Here is a 19,755-nt window from a genome sequence, read left to right as displayed (position 1 = left end):
TTCTAATGGCTGCTGGCTTCCATGGGAAGCTGGGGAGAAGTTAGGTCTCAGGCTCTGCTGAGATTCTAGCAGAGGGAAATTAGCCCACTGTTCTTTCCCTTCTGGGAAGGGCAGCATCATCAGTGGATACTGGGAGATGCTGGGAGGCCAGAGATCTATAAATCTTCAGAGAGAAGAGTGTTGGCTCAGATCCTCTTACCTTCACAAGGTGAAGCAAAAGCTGTGCAAGAAGGCTGGATCTCCCTGTTCTGCAGGCTGGGGGAGATCTGAGAGAAGCGAGCGGGTTTTCTTCAAGACCAGCAGCAGGGTCTGGCAGGCTCTTATAGTTAGCTTTCATCTTTCATGATTCTTGTCATTTAGCATCTGAACTCCAATGAGTTCACATAGAAATGTAACCTACCCGGGACTTCCCTGGAGTCCAGTGGTTAAGAATCCACCTTCCAATGCAGGTAATGTGGATTCAATACTCAGTCTGGGAACTAAGATGCCACATGCTGCAGGGCAAATAAGCCCATGCATTGCAACTGGAGCAGTGAAAACCTGGTGTAGGTTAAAAAAAAAAAAAAAGAAAGAAAGAAAGAAAGAAAGAAGGAAAAAAAAAATCCACCCAATAGCTGAGAGACAAGCAGTCATCGGAATAAACACACCACTGATAGAGTGCTGTTGAAGAAGATGGTGACATTTTGAATTAAGATTCAAGACTAAAATAAAAAATTCTTTGTGGAATTGAAAACATGACTTTTAAAATAAAAAATTCAGGAGAAGAACTGAGAGAGAAGATAGTCTCTGTTAAAATCTGAATCAGTGGTCTGAAATATCAAGTGCTAAGAAATATCTCAAAGAATAAGGCAAAGCAAAGTGAATCTCAAAAGGAAATGGCAGTCTGTTCTAAGGGACCTAAAACCTATGGAATTGCAAAAGGAGGAGAAAGAACAAATTTCAAATCTGTTCTTATTAAAACTTCCCTATTTTAAGACCTAAATCTTCTCAAATTCCTGAATTCTAAGAACATAGGGGGAAATCTCACAAGTTTCCTAGCTCTTATGATGAAATTGTCTAGAAAAAAAAAATCCAGAAAACAAAACCACACCAGACTTCTTATTAGCAACAACGGAAGCTACAAACAAGAGTGAATGAGTATCCATAGATTTTTCTCAGAATAGGAACACAACCAAAGAATTTAATACCTGGACACGCATGAGAACAGATATTTGAAGGTACTCAAGAAAGAGTTTACTGCTTATGTACTTCATCAGAGACAAAACTACAGAAAAAGGCTTTCACTAAACAAGACACAGACCAAAATAGAGATCTCAAGATGGAAAAAGATGAAGAGAGAAGTAAAACTGGAGTATAGGAGAGAAAGAATGTTGAAGAGGAAGAAAGTGAATGTATTATTCTAAAAAACTGACCTTTCTGAAGTGGAAAAGGGGGAAATATAGAGCCTTGGTAAGGAAAATAATATCTTGCTGTCATATAATAGTCTAGTAGTACTATCTGATTATGAGAGAAAGAGAAGGAAAGACAATCATTTATGAAAAAAATTACAAAATGATATAACTTGCATTAAACAAGGGGAAAATGAGTGAATAAAACCTGATCAGACAAGCAAGCGTAAAATAATAATGGGTTCCCCTTATTTCACTTATCATAGTGTGGTCTGATAAGTAAGTAAAAAATAAGATGGAAAGAATAAACTGATACATATCAAGCATTACATAAAATGTGATAGGACTCAAATTCTCTTATTTTAAAAAAGTCTGTTATAGTTTTTTAAAAACAGGAGCAGATTTTGCTTTTTGCAAAATACATATTTAAAATACAGTAATAAAAGGGATTTGAAAAAAGAACCGTGAAAACCAAAACCAAACAAAACACTGGAAATGGATAGAAAGACATCAAGAGAGGCAACATTAATAGCAGACAAATTGGAATAGAAGGTTAAAAACACCAAAGAGGATAAGGACAGACATTACCAACTGATTAAATGCACTGTTTTCATCAAATAAAATAAATTGTATCTACAAACAATAATTTTAGGCTTACAAGAGGACATTTATTTCCATAAAAAATAAATGAAAGAACATGATAAAAACCCAACTGTACTGAATCTTTCAGTATATTTCCAAGAATTGAAATAATTTGATAGATTTCCCCATCCCCTCAAAAAGCTATAGAGGGGAGACAGAGGAAATAAATAATGCAATTTATAAACTTGATTTGACATAGAAATATAGAACATTTTATTTCTTGAATAGGATCTTTCTAGAACCCTTTTTATGAAGGCACTAATCTCAACCATGAAGAATTCACCACCATAACGTAAGCATTCCCCAAAGACTCCACATCCTAAGACCATCATCTTTTCGAGGTTAAGATTTTAATGTATGAATTTGGGAGGGGACATAAACATTTAGACAATAGAAAAGACAACATGGAAATGCCTAAAAGCAATGCAAAACAAACACTTTGTACTAAAATAATAGGGAACAGCAAAACTGAACTTAGAGGTATGGAAGCAGAAAGGTAAAAATAAAAGAATTAAATATTTATCTTAATGAATACAGATAAGAACAACATCAATAAAAACAAAACCAAAGAAACTTTTAAGAAAGAACTAATATTGGTAAAAGCTGAAATTATTAAAATAGATAAAATAGCAGAAAAGAATAATAAATTCGAAGAGTGATTCTTTTTAAAAAGACCAATAAAGTAGATAAATACCATATGAGCATAATAAGAAAAGAGAATACAATAAAAATTAGAATTAACAATGGGAAAGTAGGAAAGAATTTTTTAAAATTCCAAGCATATACAGTGACTAGAATAGTATTTAAAAGAAAAAAAACCTAGAAGAACTGAACATGTTCCTAGGAAAATATACCTGATCACAAATGAGATAGAAGTGAAAACGTGACTAGACCAATTATTATAGACGAGATTATAAAAGTGATAAATGATCTACTATCAAAAGAGACATCAGGCAGATGGATTCACATGTGAATTTTTAATCTAACCATTAAAGAATATATAATTTGCAATACTGTTTAAACTATTGTGGGTCTTAGTAAAAGCCGAAAGTTTTTTTTGTGTGTGTGAGGCCAGTTAATTTTACGTGAACACCTCCAATACCAAAGCTAAAGAAAGAGTGCAACAACAGCAAAAGTGCAGGCCGATTTTATCTATGACTGTGAATGCCACATGTTTAAATAATATATTGAAGAGCCTAACAGAGGAATGAATCAAACAAGTGATACACTATGGTAAAACAGTCTTTATTAGAGGAATGAAAGGTCAGTTCAGTTCCAGGAAGTTTATCAACTTATTGATTACATTCAAAATTAAAGGGAAAAAAACCCAACTATTATCAATATGTGGTGATAAGACATCAGATAAAGGTCAAGTGATCAATGCCAAGGGAAACTTCAAGTAAAATAAGAATAGAGGGAAATTACTTTTATAATAAGTCCACTAACAAATGTTACCTTAAATGGCAAAAAATAAGTTACTTAAAATCAGAAATCAGAAAGGCATCTCTCTAATGACTTGTATTGGTGATTCTATCAGAGGTAAGTAAAATAAACTGGAATAAATAAAGGGAAAAGAGATAAAGTTCCTGATGCTGATGACTGTTTTTTTCTTTTTCTTTTTATTGTTTTTGTTGTTGTTAGAAAACCCAAAAGACTCTCATGAGAAAAACAAGTTATAAGAGAATCTGATGTGTTGAATATAAAATAAAGTACAGAAATAACCAGACTATTTCTGTTCAGGCAAAAGCATCTAAAAAAGAAAATGGGAAGAATATTTGACTCAAAGGACAAATGCTAGAAAATAATTTGGTGTAAGTGTAGTAAGAAAGGTGCAGAACAAAACTATAAAAATATTTTGGGGAAATGCATGAAAAAATATAAACAAAACATAAACAAATGGAAAAGTCTAGCATCATCTTGGATGGCATGACATTGTTATAAATATGTCAGTTCTCCAAAACTTAACACAGAAATCTACGCTGCTCTAATTGGACTCTTTAGTACACATAAAATACCCTCTAGTAATAGAAAACAGCCTTAAGTTCCAAGTATCTACATATAATAGTAATCGTGAATGAGCATAATCTTCAGCTTAAAGATTTTTGAAGAATTTTCAGAATGATCAAGACAATAATGATGAAGACACTAAACAATTTAATGAATATACTTCTCTACAATAAATGTGAAGTTATACATAGGAAGAAAGAAAGTGAAGTCGCTCAGTCTTGTCTGACTCTTCGCAACCTGGCAGGCTCCTCTGTCCATGGGATTTTCTAGGCAAGAATATGGGAGTGGGTTGCCATTGCCTCAGTTCAGTTCAGTTCAGTCGCTCAGTCATGTCTGACTCTTTGCGACCCCATGAATCACAGCACGCCAGGCCTCCCTGTCTATCACCAACTCCCGGAGTTCACTCAGACTCACATCCATCAAGTCGGTGATGCCATCCAGCCATCTCATCCTCTGTTGTCCCCTTTTCCTCCTGCCCCCAATCCCTCCCAGCATCAGAGTCTTTTCGAATGAGTCAACTCTTCTCAAGAGGTGGCCAAAGTACTGGAGTTTCAGCTTTAGCATCATTCCTTCCAAAGAAATCCCAGGGCTGATCTCCTTCAGAATGGACTGGTTGGATCTCCTTGCAGTCCAAGGGACCCTCAAGAGTCTTCTCCAACACCACAGTTCAAAAGCATCAATCCTTTGGCACTCAGCTTTCTTCACAGTCCATACATGACCGCTGGAAAAACCATAGCCTTGACTAGATGGACCTTTGTTGGCAAAGTAACATCTCTGCTTTTGAATATGCTATCTAGGTTGGTCATAACTTTTCTTCCAAGGAGTAAGCATCTTTTAATTTCATGGCTGCAGTTACCATCTGCAGTGATTTTGGAGCCCCCAAAAATAAAGTCTGACACTGTTCCCACTGTTTCCCCATCCATTTCCCATGAAGTGATGGGACTGGATGCCATGATCTTCATTATCTGAATGTTGAGCTTTAAGCCAACTTTTTCACTCTCCTCTTTCACTTTCATCAAGAGGCTTTTTAGTTCCTCTTCACTTTCTGCCATGAGGGTGTTTCCCATTTCCTTCACACTAATTGACTGGGTTAATGGGCAAGTCTAGGAGACTGAAAGTTTTTGTGAGCACCATACTGTTTTAGTTCTGTTGGACTGGTCAAACTTGGTTGTGCATTAGAATCATGTATGGTGCTTCATAATGATGGAAATTCCTGGCTCTCACCCTGGAATTCCTGGATGAGTTCCTGCATTCAGAATCTGTAGCAAAAGTGTAAAAATCACTGGCCAAGTCTATGCTGCAGTGATCATAGGGCTTTGTTTGTTTGTTTGTTTCAGGGCTTTTTTTTTTTCTTTTTCTGAGCATAGAAATCTAAACAGTTGCCCAATGTTCCACTGAAACATTCCATACTCAGTGTTTCCATTGGGAGAATTCACATTTAAATCCTCTTTTTGAGAAATGATTCATTTCCTTTTAAGAATGGGAGTTGAAAATAGATTTTAAAAATAGAAAATAGATTTTCTGGTGTAGAGAAACATACAATGTGCAACTTGCTTTCTGTGTAGTGGGAGGCAGTATAAGTATGTAGACAGCAATGTTTTCTGAATTGGTTTGAGTTTTATGTATTGGTTTGAGTTTGAAACCTGGCTCTGCTTTTTTTCCAGCTGTTACTCACCTTTGGTAAATTAACCATTAAATATCTTTATCTAAAAAAATGAGGATAAAAGGAGTACTTTGCATGATACTAGTACTTATTTTATAAATACTATTGATTTTAAAACTGTTAGCTAAAAGCAAATAAACAGAAATAACCACCTTGGAGGAGCTGTCGGGTGGCCATGGCTTTGGAAACTTGAAATGGGATCTCAGTTCCCTGACCAGGGGTTGAACCTGGATGGTGGCACTGCCCTGGCTTTTGTTCCCTTTGGAAAGAATTTCAAAGAGATGGAAAATAGTGAAGCAAGTAAGGTGTTTATGGAGAGAGGCATATGAGCAGATAGACACCTGGTGGGTTCAGTAACAGTTGTAGCTTTGGGAAGTTTAGATCATTTATAAGGGACTTCTGGGACTTTGTTTTCCTTTGACCAATCATTGTGCTTTGACCCTGTATCTGATTTGTCTCAGAGCTCTCCCCCACGTGTGTGCATATCCTTTAGCCTAGATGAATTTCAACTTCAGGGTCTCTGGGAAGTTAGCAAAACTTATTATGATCTGGCACCCCTTCCCCTGAGGAAACTTTCTGTGCATGTATAATTTGGGAGGTCTCCCTAACACTAAGAATGAGAAATATGTGACTTCCTTATTTTTTCCCTAATCAGGGCTTAACCCATTTCTGTCCCTGCCATTGCTGTTATCTTAAAGTGTTCACAGGACATAAAGTCCAATTATTCCTCCTGTTCCTATTGTTATTTCTAGCTCAAAGTATAAATAAGAGGCTAGTTGTAAATATCTAACTTGGAACTTATTTATTTCCTGCCTCAATGACACTAGTAAATATTAATACTTTCTTTGACAGGAGTAAATTGAGAAGTTAATGTTACTATACACCTTCAGTTTCAGTTCAGTTCAGTTCAGTCGCTCAGTTGTGTCCAACTCTTTGCGACCCCATGAATCGCAGCACACCAGGCCTCCCTGTCCATCACCATCTCCCGGAGCTCACTCAGACTCACGTCCATCGAGTCCGTGATGCCATCCAGCCATCTCATTCTCGGTCGTCCCCTTCTCCTCCTGCTCCCAATCTCTCCCAGCATGAGAGTCTTTTCCAATGAGTCAGCTCTTTTCATGAGGTGTCCAAAGTACTGGAGCTTCAGCTTTAGCATCATTCCTTCCAAAGAAATCCCAGGGCTGATCTCCTTCAGAATGGGCTGGTTGGATCTCCTTGCAGTCCAAGGGACCGTCAAGAGTCTTCTCCAACACCACAGTTCAAAAGCATCAATTGTTTGGCGCTCAGCCTTCTTCACAGTCCAACTCTCACATCCATACATGACCACTGGAAAAACCATAGCCTTGACTAGGTGGACCTTAGTCGGCAAAGTAATGTCTCTGCTTTGGAATAAGCTGTCTAGGTTGGTCATAACTTTTCTTCCAAGGAGTAAGTGTCTTTTAATTTCATGGTTGCAGTCACCATCTGCAGTGATTTTGGAGCCCCAAAAAGTAAAGTCTGACATATGGGATTAACACATAGTAGATACTTACTATTCTTGAATCAAGGTTCAACATGGTGTGGCTCACACTGTACTTTTATCAAAGGCATTAAGCATTTTCTTTCCCACTCTCTTCTTATGAATATAATTTTAAGTGTAATATCATGTGAATATCATGCAATATCAGGTGATTCTGGCTTGTGAATACAAATGAATTTACCTTAATATCACTGCCTAAATAAATTTTATCAGTCATCTTAACAATCATCTCTGTCTGCCCAAGCTCCACCATTTAGGACAAGAAAGCTTCAGTTGTATCTCCCACATGCTCAGGAACAGTACCACTCGTGTTCTACTACTCTCTGCTTCTCACCAACTCATCCTCACCCTGTATCGGGCACTAGTGTCCTTTATGAGAATATGCCTTCTTTGGGTGAAACCCTTCCCTAGTGGCGACAAGGTGCACAGAGGTCTTTTGGCAGACTGGATAAGAGAGGGACCCTCTCGCCAGTTCTGTGCTAGACTTTGTCACCAGAGCCCAAAGTAATACTTCTTAAATCTGAAATCCCAAAATCATTTGCAAAACTGATTCCTCGGTTTCTTGCTCTAAGTTCTTTTCCCAAGGTCTTAAAACCCTTCAGATTCTCTGTGGGAGGGGAGGGCATGCAGGCACCACATCACTCGCTCCATTCCTTTTGACAGTCTCTCAAGGCCATTGGCACTAAATTTCTCCTTCCTTCTTTATTCAGAAACATATGCTCCAAGAGCAGCAGTGTATACAAATAGATGACTGGAGTTGTCGGCAAGTCCATCCGGTTTATCACCAATTCGGTTCTCCATCCCAGTTTGGTCTCAGGTGGCCCACCAAAGACCTTATCCTCTTTCTTAGATTCCTATCAAACAGAGACTTCTAGTTTAGGAGTCATCTTGTCTACTTCTGTTCCTTTGTTGATTCATTTGAAGGTGGAACAGTTGTGCATGGATACAAGAATCACACATGTCTGCAGCTGAGGCCACCTTGGCCCTGAGTCACAGATGCCTGGCTTTGCTGGGGATCTAGTGCCCCCAGATCCTCAGCCCTGTGAAGCTCTGGAGATTTCTGTTGCATTGGTACTGATGTATGAACATCTGCAATAAAAGTTAACACAATAACAACAGGACAACACAAAGCTAACAGTTTAATTTTATTTCTTATTTCTCAGAAATCTTCCTTGAGGTAGTGTGGAAGTTGTTAATGCTCTGTTAATTTTTAAAAATTCTGGTATATAAGAAGGGGAACTTTCCAGGTGGCGCTAGTGTTAAAGAACCCATCTGCCAATGCAGGGGACTTAAGAGATGCTGGTTGGATCCCTGAGTTGAGAATATCCCTTGGAGGAGGGAGGGCATGGCAACCCACTCCAGTATTCTTGACTGGAGAATCCCCATGGAGAAAGGAGCCTGGTAGGCCATAGTTCGTAGGGGCACAAAGAGTCAGAAATGACTGAAGCGACTTAGCATGCAAGCAAGGTGTATAAGGACCCATGGCATTAGGCCCATTTAAAAACTCTTGCCCCTTCCTGGGTTTGGAAGAATAATAGTGTAAAGTGTAATAAAGCAATAATTGTTTAAGTGTAAAGTGCGATATGTGTGCTTACTCAGTTGTATCTGACTCTTTGCAACCCCATGGCTGTAGTCTGCCAGGCTTCTCTGTCCTTGGGGATACTCCAGGCAAGAATACCAGAGTGGGCTGCCATGCCTTCCTCCAGAGGATCTTCCAAACCCAGGGATCGAACCCAGGTCTCCTGCATTGCAGGTGGATTCTTTGACTGAGCCATCAGGGAAACCCCAAATGCAATATAATGATTAACATTAAGAGGTAATAAAGAATTCCTTCTTACCTTCATGACCCTAATCTTGTGTTTCTGAAACTGATGTTTCTAGTCTAGTTCTGGATGAAGTCCAACATCTTTCTGATCCTTATTCCTAACCTCAGGGTGACATCCACCTGAGACACTTAAATGTTCTTTTCTGAGCTCTGAAATCTAGTTTTCACAAGGGAAGGATCAACAAACTCACATTTAAGTGCCAATCGTGAATGTGACAAGGCTTGACCTGTGTTTCCCAGAGGAATTCTAGAGGAAAGGCATTAGTCAAAAACTCCAGGTTGCAATGCCTGTTCTGCCACTCTATGGAGATGTGAATCCAGTAGCTAACTCTGAGGCCAGTTTCTCTTTCTTAAAAATAGCAACAATATTACCAATTTCACCAGAGATTTTAGATGGAACAAGGAATTTTAGATGGAAGAAATGAAAGAATAAAACTGGAAATACTCTTATTAGTACAGTGTTTGGTACATAGCAAGTGCTCTATTTTGTTAATTTTTAACAAGATTAAAAATCTGGTTAATTCACTCTAAAGAGAACAAGACCTTAAACCAGGGAAAATGGCTTTTAATTGTGGAATTTCATACTGTTTGGGAAGGATTTGGTGGGTCTTTTGCGAGGGGGGGGGGCTTCCATAAATCACGGTTTATAGGAAGACGCCCAACTCTGTTATTTTTTATGTTTTTCTTTCTTTCTTTCTTTCTATACGGATAACAGTAACAGGTGTGTCCATCTCCACCATGGTCTGATATAAACCTGTTTAAGCCTGGATGGGACAAGGGCAGGGACCACAAAAGAGCTTTCAATAAAGTCTAAAGGCTGTCACGGAGGCGTCTCTTTCCAGTTACATAAAGTTCATTTCATATGAGGACACGATTCTCTCTCCGTTCCGAAGACACTAATCTGTAAAATGGTAAACAGTGAACCTGAAACAGCTTTGCATTTCTTTAATCATCCTATATAGATCTCTATGTTAAAACGGTTTCCTAAATCTACATTTTCCAACTGCCGTGGTTCAATCTTTGCGGAGCAAAGGATAACTCTGCGATCCCAAACTGTCCTTCCCTTCCTTGTTATCTACTAAAGCACCTACATGATGGGATCCCAGTTGATTTTATTTTCTAACTTTAAGCGGGCCTTGAAAGCTGGCGCTTTTATTCTTTGCGCCACAGAGATGCTTGGATAAAAGATGTGGAGCCCCTTGCAGGGTTCCTGACTGCCCGCTGTCTTTGGTGGTGAGGCGTCAGTGGTGAGCTCAGCCGCAGGACTGGCGCCCCAGACCCCGCAGGGAGCAGGAGCGGGCACGAAGGCAGGGTTCCGGGCCAGCGCCCTTTCCCATCTCCTTAGGAGGGGACACCGCCCAGGCGCGCGCGTTGCTAGGTCCTCTGTTTGCCGGGTTCTAAAGCTGCCCCGAGCTGGACCAAGGCAAACCCGGAGGGGGACCGGAAAAGTCTAGGACTGTCCCCACTGCCCTGCCGGGAAAAGCGGCCTGTCCTCCGGTTGGCCCCTCTGGCCCCCAAGCCCTCCGGGCGCGGGGCGGGGCGCGGAGGAGCCCCCCTCGGCCGTGGGTCCTCCCAACCGTCGCCGGCCCGGCGCCCTCGCTCCCGCTCCGCGGCGCACGGCGCGCACCCCCGGTCGCCGCCCGCTAATGGTCTGGCCCGTCGGTAGCCGCCACCCCTTCGGCAGCGCCAGCTGCTCCAGCTGCTCCGGGTCTAGCGCCGGCGCCCGGAGCTGTGGCTGCCGCGGGCGGTGGGCTGGTGGAGGGGAGAACCGGACCATCAGCGCAGGCTGCTCGGCCCGGGGCCCCGCGGAGGGAAGCCAAGGAGCGCGGGAATCGCGCAGGGACCGCCCGCAGCCCGGAGGCCAGGACCCAGGGGCTGGGCTTTCCTCACCCCGGGTGAGTACCTGCTGCCCCAGTCCTCCCCGACCCCCTTTCCCTGTGCCCACGCCCGCGAGGTGTGGGCCGCCGCCCGGACGCTCACAGCCCCTGGATCACTGACCCCCGCGGGAGCAGCGGCACGGGGAGCTGCTACTGTTGGTGCTAATGATTCAGCACCATTCGTGCCCTGAGAGATCTGGGCAGAATCGGGGAGGTGGGGGGGAAGGCGAGATCAGTTGCTGGGCTTTCGCCTGCGCTTCCAGGTTCCAGATGAACGACCCCGGCGGGCGAGGTCGGGTGGGGTGAGCCAGGAGGCTCCCTGACGGCTTGTTCTATAGTTCCGTCCTTTCCCCACATCACGGTACAAACCTTCGTGAATGTGCGGTGTAACCTTCAGTGTGTCAGATGAGTGGGTTTTTCGCACAGGCGAGTGAAGTCTAGGGCCCTTTTCTATGCCAACCAGTTTCTCTACTTCCTTCCTTTGGATGCCTAATTCGTGCCACTCTCCGCTCAATTTTACATCGTGTTGCATGTAACACGCTAAGATACAGCCTCCGCTAAGAGGCTGTATCCAATTTGTCTTGTATTCAGAGTGGGTTTGATTGGTCTTGGCATAGTAGGAAAAGATTTAAGGGGATTAAGAAATAATACGTTTAGAGTTTAGCCACTTCGTATATATGTGATTTCATTGAATCGTAACTCAGAACCAAATGTGGAAAGTGAAGAGCGGGCAGTTAAATCGTATGCCCAAGGTTACAGAATAGGAATTTGGATACAAGTGTTCCTGGTCCCTAAACCCACGAATCTTCCACTGCATTAAGGAGTTGTGTATCCAAGTGTGTCCAAGTTGTGTGTACATGTATATGATTTATTACATATTAAACATAGAATTAAATTTCATAGAAGTAATCTCAAGTAACAGCAACAACCTGTAAACTTCCTGTATATGGAATTATTGTTCTTTTCAAGAAGGAGTACTCTTTGAATTGCATGAAAAAATACTATTTTCTTAGAAAGCATAATGCCAAAAAATAATATCTGAACAACACAGCATAGGAGAGCTAGTTCGTAACAGAAAATGTTCAACACATTTTTGGCAGTGATATATGGTAAATGCTTAAGTGTTGGAGAAATCTTTTCGGGATGTAAAGGCAATCTGGATTTTTTTTTTTTTTTCACGTTAGGGAAACATTTGCAGTAAGAACAGTTATTTAGTACATAGCATGTGTGACTGAACTGTTTTTGTAGGGTGTGTTACCCATGATAGAGTGACAGATAAACCCAGGCTGATAATACAATTTGATTCATTACAACTCTGTGATTTGGCATAGCAGGTGATAGCTCCATTTTACAGATGCAGGGAACTGAAATACAGAGACGTTTCAAGATTACACAGCTAGTGGTGGAATCTGGACAACACTGACTCTTACACAAAATATGTGTGTTGTAGCGAAGTGTAATTCTGTTTAATGGGAAATTGTATTGATTTGTTTTTGCCCTGCCCTTCAGAGTCAACAATTGTATTGACCTTGTATGCTCTTTCTGTGAAAATAATGGACACTAGGTTTTTTCTTTGTTCTTTGCTTGGCCATTTGATTTGCTTTCATTTATGATTTAAGTATTTTCTCTTAAGACGTGCAACTCTCGTTGATGTCTCAGGAGGCAGGTTGCTGTCTCAGGAGGCAGGTTGCTGTAGTACAAAAGCTCATTATCTCCAAGTGCTAGAATAGTATGTGATGTCTGATAGGAACATAGTCATTGTAGGCCATCATTTCTAAAGTATTGAACCATTTGCACCGGAGAATTCTTTTTTAAGTTAATGAAGATATTGATAGACTAAAGTCATAAAATGGAGGCACAGACTTACATTTGCTGTTTAGACAAGACTATTAAGACAAGTAAGGTCTTGAGATGAGTCTTAATTTTGATTTCTAGAAGGTCATTTCTTTTTTTTTTCTTTATGACTTCACTGAGGCCTTTTGCAGTCCAATCTGTTTAATCCCAAAGGGAAAGCAGAATTGGTATGAATGAATAAGCAAAATTCAATCCCACTGCTATTAAAAAGAAAAGGAAACTGCATGTTCTAGTGCTGGAGGGTCAGCAGGAACATTTTAAAACAGACATAGCACGTTTTATTTAGATATTCATCACGAATATAAATATAATACCAACTTGGCCTTAGGAGTGTTTTCTGTCTCTCTCTTTCTACCCTTCTTTCTCTCACTCAGTGTATGTATGTATAACTACTGTCTGCAGACCATCTAAATTCTAAAAGTCTAGATGGGGAAACTGAAAGTTTAGCTGGAGAAACAGTTACCTACATATTAGTAATTAACCAAATAGATTCACACTGGCTTAATACCAGGGAAAGGTAAGGCAGATTGAAGTGCCACATCAATACTTTAAGAAGCAGAAATAGTGATGACTAGGGTCATAAGAAGATCAGGAAAGTTTTCATGGATGGAAGTGAATGAAATCACTCTGAGATGGGAAGGCTTTTAGTAGGTACAGAGAAAGCAGATGAAGTAGTTCAGCTGAGAAGTGGTCATGTACTTTTGGATACCTGGTGACAGATTACGAAGGACTTTGCATATCAGGCAGTGAAATCTACTGGTTATCAGGTAATCTAGGGAACTAGCCTAGGTCTCTAAGCAAGCCAGATTTCTCTTTGGCTGGTTTTGCTCACATTCTCCATATTCCATGTTCCAAGTGCTCTTCCAGAAAATGTTACTTTTCAGGGTGCTTCTATTTAAAGCACTAAAAACCCAGAATGTTTTCTATGCAAGTAAGATTTTTCCTCTTCCAAGGAGGTTTGCCTTTTAAAAGATTTTCCCCTTCCATTATAGTCTTTATTTTAAATTTTATAACATTACTTTTCACTTAATTGCAGTTTGACCATGAACATTTCCAATGCCTACGTAATTTTCCATTAGATGTGCCATAAATTCCTAATCACTCCTCACTGTCACTTTTTTTTTGATGATAATAAATAACACTGTGATGAGTATCTTTGTTCATAAGCTCTTTTCTAAATTTTAGAAATTAGTTCCTTAGTCTCAGAAATAAAATTTCTGGGTTAAAAGGTATGAGTTCTTAGTCTGATTTTTTTGAAAAAAAAATTGAGGTATAAATGACATTATATTAGTTTTGGGTATACAACATAATGATACAGTATTTATATATATTGCAAAATGATCTGCACAATAAGTCTAGTTAACATCCATCACCACACATTGTTATAGATTTTTTATGATGCTTAGTGTGACTGATTTCTTATTCTTCTTCATTATGTATTTCTTTTTAATTGAAGGATAATTGCTTTACAGTGTTGTGAGGTTTCTTCCATAATCAACATGAATCAGCCATAGGTATACATATGTCTCCTCCCACTTGAACCTCCCTCCCCTCCCATCTCCCACCACATCCCACCCCTCTAGGTTGTCACAGAGCACTGGGTTGAGCTCTGTGTCACGCAGCAAATTCCTACTGGCTGTCTATTTTATACATGGTAAGGTGTAGATTTCAGTGCTACTCTTTCAATTTGTCCCACTTCCCCTGCTGTATCCACAAGTTAGTTCTCTATCAGCTTGACTGAATTTTATACAAATTTTAAAACCCTGATGGATTCTGTATATTTTCTTTGGAGTATTAGTATATTAAGTATAGGATGCTGCTGCTGCTAAGTCGCTTCAGTCGTGTCCAACTCTCTGCGACCCCACAGACGGCAGCCCACCAGGCTCCTCTGTCCCTGGGATTCTCCAGGCAAGAACACTGGAGTGGATTGCCATTTCCTTCTCCAATGCATGAAAGTGAAAAGTGAAAGTGAAGTCACTCAGTCGTGTCCGACTCCCAGCGACCCCATGGACTGCAGCCTACCAGGCTCCTCTGTCTATTTGCATATTAATAATTAATAACACTCCTGTCTATGTCTCTTCAGATTACATTATTTCAGGCAAACTTGTCTTTTGATTAGAAAGATTAGTTAAACCATGGGTGCTGGGAGAAAGCCAGGTAGTTGGGACGACTGAAGGGAAAATATGTAGGTAATGGAGGACAGATTTTGTGGGAGTAGCAGGAATCTGCAGCCAGAGAAGGAGCTTGTGTGATAAACAACTTTCTGGTCCTGGTGTTGTATTTGTAGCCCTCAGCTCTCTCGTTTCTCCTGTCCTTCCCTCAGGAATCCACCCTCATTCTCCCCACACTATCTCTCTCTTTCAAACTTCAGCTTCTTCCACCCACCTGTATCAGTTTCCCAGGTCTCCAGCTTCGATATCTTGGCAGTGCAAGGCTTATGAACTCACTCTCAGCTTCTAATTTGGAGAATCCACATTGATGAGGGCAGAATTCCAGACCTTCTCCAATTCTCTGCAGAAGCCCTGGTTACAGGGTGTAAGAGTGTGTTGTGGACACTGAAGACTGCCGTCCCCTCTGCTGTGTACATTGCTAGAGACAGCAAGCCCCCAGGAGATGCCGGACATGCCCAGCATCCCCTCCTGCTCTCGTTCCCAGTATCCCTTGACCAGGGGAAGTTCCCCTCACTGAGGAGAGAGATTGTTCCTCCATGTCCCTCCAGTTGTAGGAATACATGACCTTACCTCCTAGGACAGGTCTTCATACTTTGGCCAGGCCTCTGCCTTGCTCCCCTAGGCTCTTGCCTGGGTTTCCTCTGGGTACCATTCCTACCCTGCTTGGACTTTGAGGCCAGGAAGCCACTGAGGCAGGGAGGCCATGAAGTGTCTCTGAGAACCAGTGGAAGGGGAATTAAGGATATCAGTGTGCCTTGAGGGAGCAAGTAGTGAGCAGAAAGGCAGGTACTTGGAAGGTACTTGGAATATGCTCTCAGTTTGGGAAGCCCTGAAAGGAAACAATGAGAACTGAAGCATCTTTATAAATCAAAAATAGGCCCCACCTTTCAGGACCTGACAGATGATTTCTGGTGGAAGTTGGACATAAAGGTGGGCAGAGAATTTTGGTCAGAATTTGTTCTATGCTTAGTTGGGACTTACTATTTAAAGCAGTTTGCTTAAACTCTTTGAAGGTGATAAATCTATTTGCATTCCTTCCAGGCATTATTTGTCAAAGTTCAACTGGGTTTAGTCAGCAGTTTCCATAGCGTTAAGTTAGAGCTAAAAACTTAAATTTAAGTAGGCTTGCTTAATTATTTTTGAACACCTATTTTCCTTTTGATGTTTGTTCTTTTTGATCCCATTTGATGTTTACCTACCTGTAGTGAAGAAGGTAGCAAGAGGACTGGAGTGGGGTGCCATCGCCTTCTCCAAGAAGGTAGTTTACAAAGCCATAAAGTTCTGGGAGTTGATTGATAAATCCAATTTCCTCCTTTTTCTTGCAAGTGGTTGGTTGTCCTGTGTTCCTTTGACTTTAGAGGTTCAGAGTTAGATGGCCAAGTGGTCACTGGGTCTCCCCGGGGGCTGACTGAGAAGTCTTTCCTTTTGAAACTGATGATATTCTTGGTCCACTGGGGATGATGAACCGTCCACATTGTTTGGTTTTTCTGAGTTGTATTTTGGCACCTGAGCTTTCAAACTTCAGTATTATCTTTGTTCTTCTGCATAGTCATGTGAAATGGAACATTATGTTTGATAAAAGATTATTTTGAACATTTCTATCTCTTTTACCCACTACTTTGCGAAGTCTGAACTGGTGCCACAACCTAATTCAACAAGATGACAATAGCTTGTTTTCATAAAAACTCTCCTCCCTTTTCCATGAGCTTATTTGCAGTGACATTGACTTTTTAAAGTAAATCAAGCATTTGCAGATTTGGAAGGTGGATCAGCAATAACCTAGGCAGCAGCTTCAAGATTATGTCAATGTTCTTTGCTGGATTAGAATTTTAAGGTTTTCTTAGGTGTACTTCTCATTTAAGGTAGTACTATCTTTTTTTCTGTGAAAGATATGAGCCCACTTAAAATTTGTGTAAAATCTAGTTGATGTGGTTTTAATATTAAGTTTGACTGCATATGTGAATATGAATGGTCATACATATGGAGCACTAGGTAGGAAAAGTTTAGAAACTGTGGATTTAATTTGAATCATTTGATAGGACAATTTTCACATGTAATTCTGTCATTGCTGTTATTGAAAATATGTTTCTTCAAGGCATTTAATAAATAAAATCTGTAACCATGTGTAGCATAATGATTGCTGAAAAAATCAGGACAATAATTTTAGCACACATCTCAGTTTATATTTAGAATCAGTCTGTCTGCAGTTACCCAACAACTATGTGCTAAGCTACTCTGTGGAGAGGAAAGCTAGACCTTGAACATTTTCTACACTCAGCATAATTCACATGAAACCAGATGGAGGCATTTTCATTTAGCTGTTGGTTTGATCACATCGAAGATGGTAATATTTCATTACTTAGCATCTCTTAATCTAGAATCCTAAAGATTGGCAGATATTATTTCTTCCATTTTAATGACATGAAAAATCAAGCTTGGGAGAGAAAAAAACCAGATCAAAATGTGTGCAAAATCATAGTAGGATTAGAAATTGGTCTAAAACTGCCCCTCTTAGATACTAGTTTTGACAATAGATCTATGTATAACATGTAAGCAAGGGGATGACCTTTATTCATTTATTGCATAGTTTTAATGGTTTTACTAGTGTTACAGTATTTGAGAAAAATATAACTTGTCAAATCCACTGAATATTTTTTTCTGTGTTGTCTGCTTTTAGTCCATATCAGCTTCACCCTTAGTCAACACACACATATTTCAATGCATTATTTTTGGAAAATTGAAACAAGTTATTTCTGGAACTTGCTGCAAAAATTAAAGGAAAATAGACATTTTAATGTTTGAAAAGTTTTAAAGGGAGGGATCAGCATTTTTAAAAATCAAGTGGGCTGTGTATATGTGGAAAAGCTTTTTCACTTGTCAAAAATTAGTGCCGAATGAGTGTTTCTGGCAGAAAGAAAAATTTGCTGCTACATATGTTAGGAGGTTGTCATTTTGGAATAGGAGGCATTTTCTCCTTAAAAATGTATCTTGGGTATATATGTATTGATAGCTGTTTTCATCCTTGACTAAGGAATTAAAAGTTAAATGTGTTTTTCATTAGTTTTAGCATGGCATATTTATTTCCATAATGTGCTCGAAAGCACATCTATGAATTTCGTTTTTGAATTCATAAGGGACTAGAATAATAAATATAGGGTGAAGTGAAAGTCCTAAAGTGTAAGTTCTGCTGGGAACATAATTAAATGAATACACTCAGCATTACCTATGAATATGGATATTTAGATCTCCAAGTAAAATTACCTAATGGTAATCCAAAAATTTTTCTCTCCTTGGTAAAATTATGCATATTATGGTAACATACAAGTGATATTCATGTTTTCTGAAAGAAAAAAGTCCAGAGTAGTATAAAGGTACTGTGATGTATGTAATTGTTTGGATGATTTCTTATATTTTATAGGCATTCCATAAATGCAACTCTTTCTCCAGTTAATATTTTGTATTTTTATATACTTTTTTTTATTATGATAAAAGCACATAGCATGAAATTTACTATGGTAAACATTTGCAAGTACATATTTCAGTAGCATTAAATATATTAACTTTGTTGTGAAATAGATCTCCAAGAACTTTCTCCTCTTGCAAATCAGAAATCTTATACCCATTAAATAACAACTTCCCTTTCCCTGTCCACCAAGACTTTGGTAACCACCATTATATTTTCTTGTTTCTATGACTTTTGCTAGTTTGGATACCTTAGTATAAATGGAATCATATATTATTTGTTTTTTGTGACTAGTTTATTTCACTTAATATAATTGCTAAAATTTTACCCATTTATAGAATATGACAGCATTTCCTTCTTTTTTTAAAACCAAATAATATTCCATTGTATATTCCATTGTATATATATACACCAGTTTTTCTTTGCTCATCTGTTGATATACATTTGGGTTGCTTCCACATCTTTGCTAATGAGAAAAAATGGCACTATGAACAAAGATGTACAAATATCTCTCCAAGACTCTGCTGTCAATTCTTTTGGGTTTGTACCCAGAAATGGGCTTTCTGGATCATATAGTAGTTCTGTTTTTGATTTTTGGGGACCTCCCATACTGTTTTCCATGGTGATTATATCACTTTATCTTTCTGTCAGGAGTGTGCAAGGGTTCCAACTTTTCCATATCCTCTATAACACTTGCTTATTTATTTATAGTAGGCAGCTTACTGGGTGTGAGTTGATATCTCACAGTGGTTTTGATTTGCATTTCCTTGATGATTAATGATGTTGAGTGTCTTTCATGTACCTGTTGGCTATTTGAATATCCTCTTTGAAGAAATGTCTATGCAAGTCCTTTGTCCATTTTAAAATCTGGTTATTTGATTTTTTTGTTGTTGAGTTGTTGGAGTTCTCTCTATATTCTGGATGTTAACCCTTTATCAAATAAATGATTTTCTCCCACTCAATAGGTTGCTTTTTTCACTCTGTTGATTGTGTTCTTTGATGTACACAAAAATTTTGTTCATTGTAGTCTTGTTTATCTAGTTTTGCTTTTGTTGCCTATGTAGCATTATTTTTAGCAGTTTAAAAATGTATTAAGAAAATTGTTTCAAATTGCTGTATTATTTTTCTCTTTAGTTTTTGAAGTCCCTGAGATTATTTTTGAGACTATGCAATTATGGTGCCTGGTGTAATTATTTAACAAATTAAACAATTTTGATTAACTTTTTCTTTTTGGAAGATCCACTTTTAAACCTATTTAATGTAGAATTTTGTTGCTATACTTTAATATGATAAAACGGATTATGTTAAACCTATATGTTAATTTAGGGAGAATTAGCATCTTTACT

At 39.3% G+C, this 19,755-nt stretch overlaps 1 protein-coding gene across 13 annotated transcripts in view; it reads left to right on the top strand.

The window, feature by feature from the left end:
• The first annotated feature begins 10,741 nt into the window (after positions 1-10,741).
• TTLL7 (tubulin tyrosine ligase like 7) overlaps positions 10,742-19,755 on the top strand; it is a 171,394-nt gene continuing 162,380 nt past the window's right edge. For all 13 annotated transcript variants that reach the window (XR_006059909.1, XR_009599633.1, XR_006059911.1 and 10 more), the window contains exon 1: positions 10,742-10,939. The gene's annotated coding sequence lies outside the window, so the exon portion shown is untranslated. The remainder of the gene's footprint in view (positions 10,940-19,755) is intronic.

This window comes from Ovis aries, chromosome 1 (genome assembly GCF_016772045.2).
Source record: "Ovis aries strain OAR_USU_Benz2616 breed Rambouillet chromosome 1, ARS-UI_Ramb_v3.0, whole genome shotgun sequence".
Classification (NCBI taxonomy): domain Eukaryota; kingdom Metazoa; phylum Chordata; class Mammalia; order Artiodactyla; family Bovidae; genus Ovis; species Ovis aries.
The sequence above is the reverse complement of the archived record's forward strand: the minus strand, read 5'-3'. Positions and strand labels throughout refer to the sequence as shown.